A 7,961-nucleotide genomic window follows, 5' to 3' on the forward strand; every position below is an offset into this window, starting at 1 on the left:
TCTTCCACTGCCCTTCTTCCAATCTGTGTGTGACTGTTAGGACAAGGACATTCAGAAGGGTTAAGGTGGGATGGATGGGGGGGGGGGGCATTGGGGTATGGGGGGTTAGGGGGTTTTGGATAGGGGGGATAGGGGGTTGGAAATTTGGTGGGTTTTAGGGTGGGTATGGGTGGCGGCTAAGAGGTTTAGGGGGGAGTTGCGGGGGGCTGGGGGAAAGGGTGGGCGGGATAATGGCCGATGATCTAACGGCGGTTTTTAGAGCAAGTGGCGCGCGTGTGAAATCTTGGGGGAGGGGGGAGAGGGGAAAAGAAGAGAGAGAGAGGAAAAAAGAAAAAGAGAGAGAGAGAGAAAAGAAAGAGAAAGAGAGAAAGAGAGAAAAAAGGGGGGAAAGGGGGGGGGAGGGGGAACAGACGGGCGGATAGACAGACGGGAAAACGCAAAAACGCACGCCCAAAAACGCAACACTCATTCGCTTATATTTTGTTTCCCCAAAAATGGGGGGGGGGGAAAAAGGGGAGGGAAAAAGAGGAAAAAGGGAGAGAGCGAGAGGGGAGAAGGGGAAATACCTGGGGGGAGAACTTTAAAACCCTCCGGACCCCGGGGTGGGCGTAATGAGTCCAAGTCCCCTTTTTTTCCTCCCCCCTCCCCTCTCCCCATGACATCCTCCCTCTCTTCCCTTCCCCCCTCCCCCACCCCCCCGCCCCTTCTTCCCCCCTCCTCCTCCCCCCTCCCCCTTCTCTTCTTCTTCTTGTTCTTCTTTTTTTTTTCTCCCCCATTCCCCAAACTCCTTTTTTTTTCCTTTTTTTCCCTTCCTCCCCCTTTTTTCCTACCCCCAACCCCCCTTTTCTCTCCCCCCTCCCACCTTTTCCTTCTACTTCTTCTCCCTCCGTTTCGTCCTTTCCCCCCCCCCCTATCCCTTTCCCCTTTTCCTTCTTGTCGCCCCTTAAAACCTCTCCTCCCCCTCTTTCCCCTTCCCTCACACCTTCCCTTCCCCCTCCTTCCCTCTCATCTTCCCCCCCCTCGCTCCCTTCCCCCTCTTCCCTTTCCCCTTCCCCCCCGCTCTCCTCCCCCTCCTTCCCCCCTCCCTCTCTTCCTAACCCCTCCTTCCCCCTTCCCCCCCCCTTCCCCTCCTTCCCCCCCTTGGCGCTTCCCTCCTCCCTCCTTCCCCTCGCTTCCCCAACCCCCCCCTCCCCCTTTCCTCCCATCCCTCTCTCCCCTACCTCCCCCTCCCCCACCCCCTTCCCCCCCCTCCCCCCCCTTTCCCCCCCCCTCCCCTGGGCGGGCCCCCCCCCCGTGCCTCTTTTTGGGGGTGGGGGGGCCTCCCTCGGGCCCGGCTACCAACTCGTGAGATGATGATGTTCTTACCGGGTGTTAACGCCGTGGTGGCCGCGACGATGGGGGTGGTCGTGGCTGTGGTGGATCGTGGTGGAGGGGGAGGAGTGGTGGAGGAGAGGGGGAGGTGTGGTGGAGGAGAGGGGAAGGATGTGGGGAAGGGAGGGGGGGGGAGGGGTTGGGGGGGAAGGGGGGGGGGGAGGGGAGAGGGGGGAGGGGAGTGGTAGGGGGGGAAAAGGGGGAGAGGGGTGGTGAAGGGGGAAGGGAGGGGAAAAGGGGAAAGTAGAAGGAAGGGGGGAGGGGATATGGGAGGTGGGGCGGGGGCAGGGTTACGGTGAGGGGGGGGCGGGGCCGGCGGGCATGTTGGAGAAGACTTTGTTTTGTGGGGTTTCGGTGGTTGGGCGGGTTTGAATTGGCATTGGCGGGAAACGTAAGGAGAGAGAAAATTTGAAAATAATTTCGGTTGGCCCCCCCCACTCACCCTCGTTTGCTCTCAGCCTCCTCCTCTCTCACCGCCCCCCTCCTCTCCCCCCTCTCTCTCTCTTCTCTCCTCCACTCCCTTTAACTCTCCCTCTTCCGTCCTTCACTCCTCTCCCTCCGCTCCTCCACCCCCCTCCCTCTCCCCCACCTCTCTCCCCCTCCCCCCCCCAATCACCCCCCTCCCGTCACCTCCCCCCTCCCCCCCATCCCTCTCCCCCCCTCCTCCCTCACCTCCTTCTCCCCCTTTCCCCTCTTCCTCCCCCCCTCCTCCCCCACCCCCCCCACCATTCCCCCCCCCCACCCCCCCAAAACCCCCCCCACAACCCCCCCCCCCCACACCCCCCCCCCCCCCCACCCCCCCCCCCCCCCCCACCCCCCCAACACCCCACACACAAACAACACCCCCAACACCACCCCAAAAAACTGGAAACAACAGTACATACAAATACATTCTGTACTTTTTTTCTCCTGAAGATTTCGCGTGAGAGCTTTGCATCGCGAAAAGAAAACGGGTAAACACGAAAACAAACAGCTGATGCGTGTATGTATATAATATTTGTGTTTGCGCGTCGGGGACCTTGTTATATTTAACGCGATCGTGTGGTTATGGCACCCGGGTAAATAGCCGGTTGGGAGGCCCTGTCGGCGGCGCTTTACCGGCCTGGGTACGTATGCCGAGGGGGGGGGGGGGGGAATGAGGGGAGTGAGTGAAAAAGAGGGAAGGAAGAGGGAGGGGTGGTGGGTGGAAGGGGAGGGAGGGAGGAGGGAAGATGGAACGTGGAAAAAGAGAGAGAGAGGGGGGAATGGGGAATGGGGGGAGGGAGAAGGGAAGGGGAATGGTGGGAGTGAGGGAAAGAAGGGGAAAAAGGTTTTTTTAAGGGTAGGTGGAGGAAGTGAGGGAAGAGGAAAGGAAAGACTGAGGCGGATGGGTAAGAGTACGGAGATGAGATGAGAGGAAGAGGAGAGGAGGGGAAGAGAGAAAAAGAAAGGGGAGAGCGAGGAGGAGAGATCAAGCTTTTATGGGCGTCGTGCAGGGAGAGGGGCCAGTTGTAAGTGTAATAAGCGAGGAGTTTGTTTGTTCAGTGAGAGTAGCGGAGTAGCCGAGAGAGCCTCCTGACTAGTGGGGAGGGGGAGGGGGGGGGGGGGGAGTGGGAGTGGTAACAGTGGTGCCGTGTTGCTTTGGCACTGGCACTTGGGGGGGTAAGGGAAGTGGCAGTGAAGTGGTAGTTGTGGTGTTGTGGAAGTAGGGGCCCCTTTGGGTTGTTAGTAAAGTTAGGATAGTAAGATTTTGGGTTTTGTGTGAGGGAAAAGTTGAAAAAAAGGGACCCAAGGGGGTGGTGGTGAACCCTGCGGCGGGGTTTTTGGGGTTTGGAGGTAAAAAAAAACTAACAGTAAGGTGTTTGGGGCCGCAACGAATTACAGCATTTGGTAAAAAGGCTGGGAGTTATTTAAGGCAGTAGTAACGGCAGTGGCGTGTAGTAGCATAAGTAGTCGTGATGAGCGTCGCGGCGGGCGTGCAGGTGTCCGGGAGGCGCGTCAGGCAGGTGACGGGAGCGACAAAGCCTCAGTCCGCCCACGCGCGTCGGACGAGAGGGCGCGCGGGCGGTGGAACTCTAGCAAGGTGGGCTCCGCGCGCCTGGAATAAACCCTGTGTGTGTGTGTGTGGAGTCTGTGACTGTCTGTCCCCTCTCTTCTCTCCTCTCTCTCTCTCTCATCTCTCTCTCTCTCTCTCCCTCTCGTCCCTCTCTCTCTCTCTCTCGTCTCTCTCTCTCTCTCACTTATTTTGTCGCGTCTGCCAGTCCCGTGTGTCTGTCTTTTTTCATCATCAGTCAGAGAGAGAGAGAGAGAGAGAGAAGAGGAAGAGAGAAGAGAGAAGAGAGAGAGAGAAGAGAGAGAGAGGAGAGAGAGGTCCATGCGTCCCTTTACAGCCTCAGTTAATAGCATAATGACCAAACAGAATGTTAACAAGTTCTTCGCATGCGAGGTGGGTTGGGTGACATCAACATAGCAGGAGAGAGAGAGAGAGAGAGAGAGAGAGAGAGAGAGAGAGAGAGAGAGAGAGAGAGAGAGAGAGGGTGAGAAAAGAGAGAGAGAGAGGAGAGAGGGGTGAAGGGCATGACTAGGTAACCAGCCTGAACGGAAATACGGGGCATAGTTGAAATTTCTTTTATATAATTGAGCACGAACATACCTCTCCCACATTTCTTATCCTTTCCCCCCTTTCCCCCTTTAAAAATTCCAAACCCCCCCACCCCCCCACCCCCCCCCCCCCCCCCCCTAAAACCCCGGTCTTCCCCCCCTTTCCCGCCTACCCCCCCCCCCCCCTCCCCCCCACACACGCGTGATTTCCCCCCCCTTCCGCCTTTAAAACCCAAAAGAAAAACCCCCCCCCCCTCCCCTCCCCCACAAAAAAAACACCCCCAAGAGAAAAAGGGCGCACCACCCCGGGGGCCCCCCCAACCCCAACCCCGTATCAGGGAAAGTATAACCCAGCCACAAAACACCCCAAACGAGCGCCACAGCCCACAACGCCAGTCCATAACGACGGCCGCGTCCACCGAGTGGGGGGGGGGGGGGGGGGGGGGGGGGGAGTTCGTTCATTTTGTTTTCGCTCTTTTTTTCTTTAGCCATCTTTTTATTTTATTTCTTCATTTCTTTTTCTTTTCTTTTTTTTTTTTTTTTTCTTTTTTCTTTTTTTCCCTTTCTGCCTCTCTGTCCTGACGTGTTTGTATATCATCGAGAAAATGTTTTGGCATCTCGGAGCATCTACCAGAGCCGTGTCTACTGCAGCATCTACCAAAGGAGCCTCTGTCATGGTATCTGCAGTACCAGAGCAATTTGTACCATGGCAAATACCGGAGCAACGTCTACCACAGCATCTACCTCAGCGTCTGTCATGGCAACTATCAGAGTAGTTTATACCATGGCATCTACCACAGTAATGTCTACCACGCCATTTGCCGAAGCAGGGGCTACCACAGCATCTGTTAGTACCATACCATAAACTAAAGCAGTATCTGTCATACCATCTACCAGGGCGATTTGTACCACAGCTTCTACCAGAGCAATGAAGACTACTGGTAGCAACAGTTTGATCGGATGAACCCACAATCCCCGTGTGCGCTGTGTGGATGTGAAGTATTGACTTGCAGCGGCAAGTGTAGACGATGCAGGCAAAAAGAAATCCTCTCTCACACCCTCCATCTCTCTCTCTCTTACCATCTTTCTCTCTTTCTCTTTTTCTCTGTACATCTCTCTCTCTCTTTCTCTTTTTCTCTGCACATCTCTCTTTCTCTTTCTCTTTTCATCTTTTTTTCTCCTTTCACTCATCTCTCTCTTTCTCTTTTTTTTTATTTTTTCTCTGTACATCTCTCTCTCTTTCTCTTTTTCTCTTCAATCTCTCTCTCTTTCTCTTTTTCTCTGTACATCTCTCTCTCTCTTTCTCTTTTTCTCTGTACATCTCTCTCTCTCTTTCTCTTTTTCACTTTCATCTCCTCTCTCTCTTTTCACTTTCAATCTTCTCTCTCTCTCTCTCTCTCTCTTCATCTCATTCCCTCTCTCTCCTCTCTCACTCTCTCTCTTCTCTCTCTTCTCTCTCTCTCTCTCATTCTCTCTCATTCTCTCTCTCTCTCTCTCTCTAATTCCATCTCTCTCTCATTCTTAGTCCACCCCTCTGACTTCTTCCCCTCTCTCCATTTTTTTCTTCTCCTTTTTTCCTCTCCTTCCTCCTCTCCTTCCTCTCCTCATTTCTCCTAACCCCTCCTTTCGCCTCTTCCTCTCCCTCCCCCTCCCTCCTCCTCCTTCTCCCCCTCCCCCCCCTCCTCCTCCTCCTCCTCCTCTCTCCTCCTCCTCCTCCTCCTCCTCTTTCTCCACCTCCTCCTCCTCCTCCTCCTCTTTCTCCTCCTCCCCTCTTTCTCCTCCTCCTCCTCTTTCTCCTCCTCCTCCTCTTTCTCCTCCTCCTCCTCCTTTCTCCTCCTCCTCCTCTTTCGCCTCCTCCTCCTCCTCCTCCTTCTCCTCCTCCTCCTCTTCCCCCTTTCTTCTCCTCCTCTTCTCTCCTTTCTCCTCCCCCTCCTCCTCCTCCTCCTTCCTCTTTCTCCTCCTCCTCCTCTTCCTCTTTCTCCTCCTCCTCCTCCTCCTCTTCCTCTTTCTCCTCCTCTTCCTACTCTTCCTCTTTCTCCCCCTCCTCCTCCTCTCCCTCCCCCTCCCCCTCTCCTCCCCCTCCCCCCTCCCCCTCCCCTTTCTCCTCCTCCTCGTCCTCCTCTTTCTCCTTCTTGCCTTGGTGTGACGCGGTTCATTGTGATAAATTGCCGGCATCATGTTACTCCAGCGCGACGCTTCTCCACCGCGAGATTCACCACAGCCAAAACGGATTACAGCGCCCCAACGCAGCCTACTACAGCGCTCGGGGGGGAGGGGGGAGGTGTGAGGGGTGGTAGGGGGGGTTGAGGGGATGGTAGGTGGGGGCGTAGGGTAGGAGAGGGAGGGTGTGAGGGGGCTATGAGGGATGGAGGGGGAGGAATGGAAGACAATTAAGTGATGTCTAGTCTAAAGGTGTTGGCTTGCTTCTCGCGTGTATTTTTTCCTCTTTCTTTCTTTCTTCGTTTTCTTCCTTCTGATCGTCCATCTCCTCCTCTTTCACATCCTCGTTTTATCCCATCTCTCCTTATCCATAACCCCAATTCTTCCTCCTCCCTCTTTCCCCATAGTTCGCCTCCCATCCCCTCTTGCCCCCCCACCCCTTCCTCTTTCCCTTGCCATCCCCCCCATCCGCCCTCTCCTTGCCCCCCCCGCCTTATCACCCCCTAACTTCCCCCTCCCCTTGTCTCCCCCTCTCCCTCCCCCTCCTTTTCCCCCTCCTCTTCCCCCACCCCCTCTCTCCCCCCCTCCTCTTCCCCCTCTCCCTCTGTCCCTCTTCCCCCTCTCCCTCTGTCCCTCTTCCCCCTCTCCCTCTCCCTCTGTCCCTCTTCCCCCTCTCCCTCTGTCCCTCTTCCCCCTCTCCCTCTGTCCCTCTTCCCCCTCTCCCTCTGTCCCTCTCCCCCCTCTCCCTCTGTCCCTCTCCCCCCTCTCCCTCTGTCCCTCGTCCCCCTCTCCCTCTGTCCCTCTTCCCCCTCTCCCTCTGTCCCTCTTCCCCCTCCCCCGCCCTTTCCTACACCTCAAGCTCGACGTCGGCAACAAGCTCAACGAGATGCCGGACAAGCACTAACAGTTCCCCGGGCGCAGAGTGTGTATACAAGGCAGGCAAGCAGGCAGGCAACGCTCGCCCGGCCGCCCTTCTTCTTCTTTTTCTTTTTCTTCTCTTCTTCCTCTTCTTCCTTCTGGCCCCCTTCCCAATCCTCCTCTGCCTCCACTCTTCTCCTTCACCACTACCTCTTTTCTTCTCCTGCTCCTCCTCCTCTTCTTCTTCCCTTTCCTCCTCCTTCTCCTCCTTTTCCTCCTCCTCCATCTCCTCCTCCCTTTCCTCCTCCACCATCTCCTCCTCCCTTTCCTCCTCCTCCTCCTCCTCCCTTTCCTCCTCCTCCTCCTCCTCCCCCTCCCTTTCCTCCTCCTCCTCCTGCTCCTCCTCCCCTTCCCCCTCCTCCTCCTCCTCCTCCTCCTCCTCCTCCTCCTCCTCCTTCTTCTTCTTCTCCTCCTCCTCTTCCTCCTCTTCCCTCCCCCCCCCCCCCCCGTCCGTCCGCCACAGAGCGGCCAACAAGCAAAGAGGAGGTCGTCCTCGCCTACTTGATTTACCACACTAAGATTGACGCTAACTGGCCCAGACCTCAAGCACGAGGGGCTGGGTGGGGGGAGGGAGGGGAATGGGAAAGGAGAGGAGAAGAGGGGGAGGGGGAGGGGAGATTGGAGGAAGGGAGAAAGGAGGGGGAAGGGTGGATGGGAGGGGAAGGGAGAGAGGAGGAGAGGGGGGAGAGACGGAGGGGGAAGGGAGGGAGGGGGAGAGGGGGCGGGATTGATGGGGGCTGGGGAGGGCAAGGGCTTGTGCTTGTGTGACCTGTCAGCTCGGGCACGTGGTGTTGTTACTGCTGGTGCTTGGAGCTTGCTTGGGGTGTTCGTTTTAATGGTGGCGCCTTTTTTTCCCTTTGACTGCCTCCTGTTTTTTTTTTTTTTTTTTTGCTTTTTGCTTTCTTTCGCTTTTGCCTCTTTTTTTGTGGAGA

This window comes from Penaeus chinensis, chromosome 39, assembly GCF_019202785.1.
Source record: "Penaeus chinensis breed Huanghai No. 1 chromosome 39, ASM1920278v2, whole genome shotgun sequence".
Lineage (NCBI taxonomy): Eukaryota > Metazoa > Arthropoda > Malacostraca > Decapoda > Penaeidae > Penaeus > Penaeus chinensis.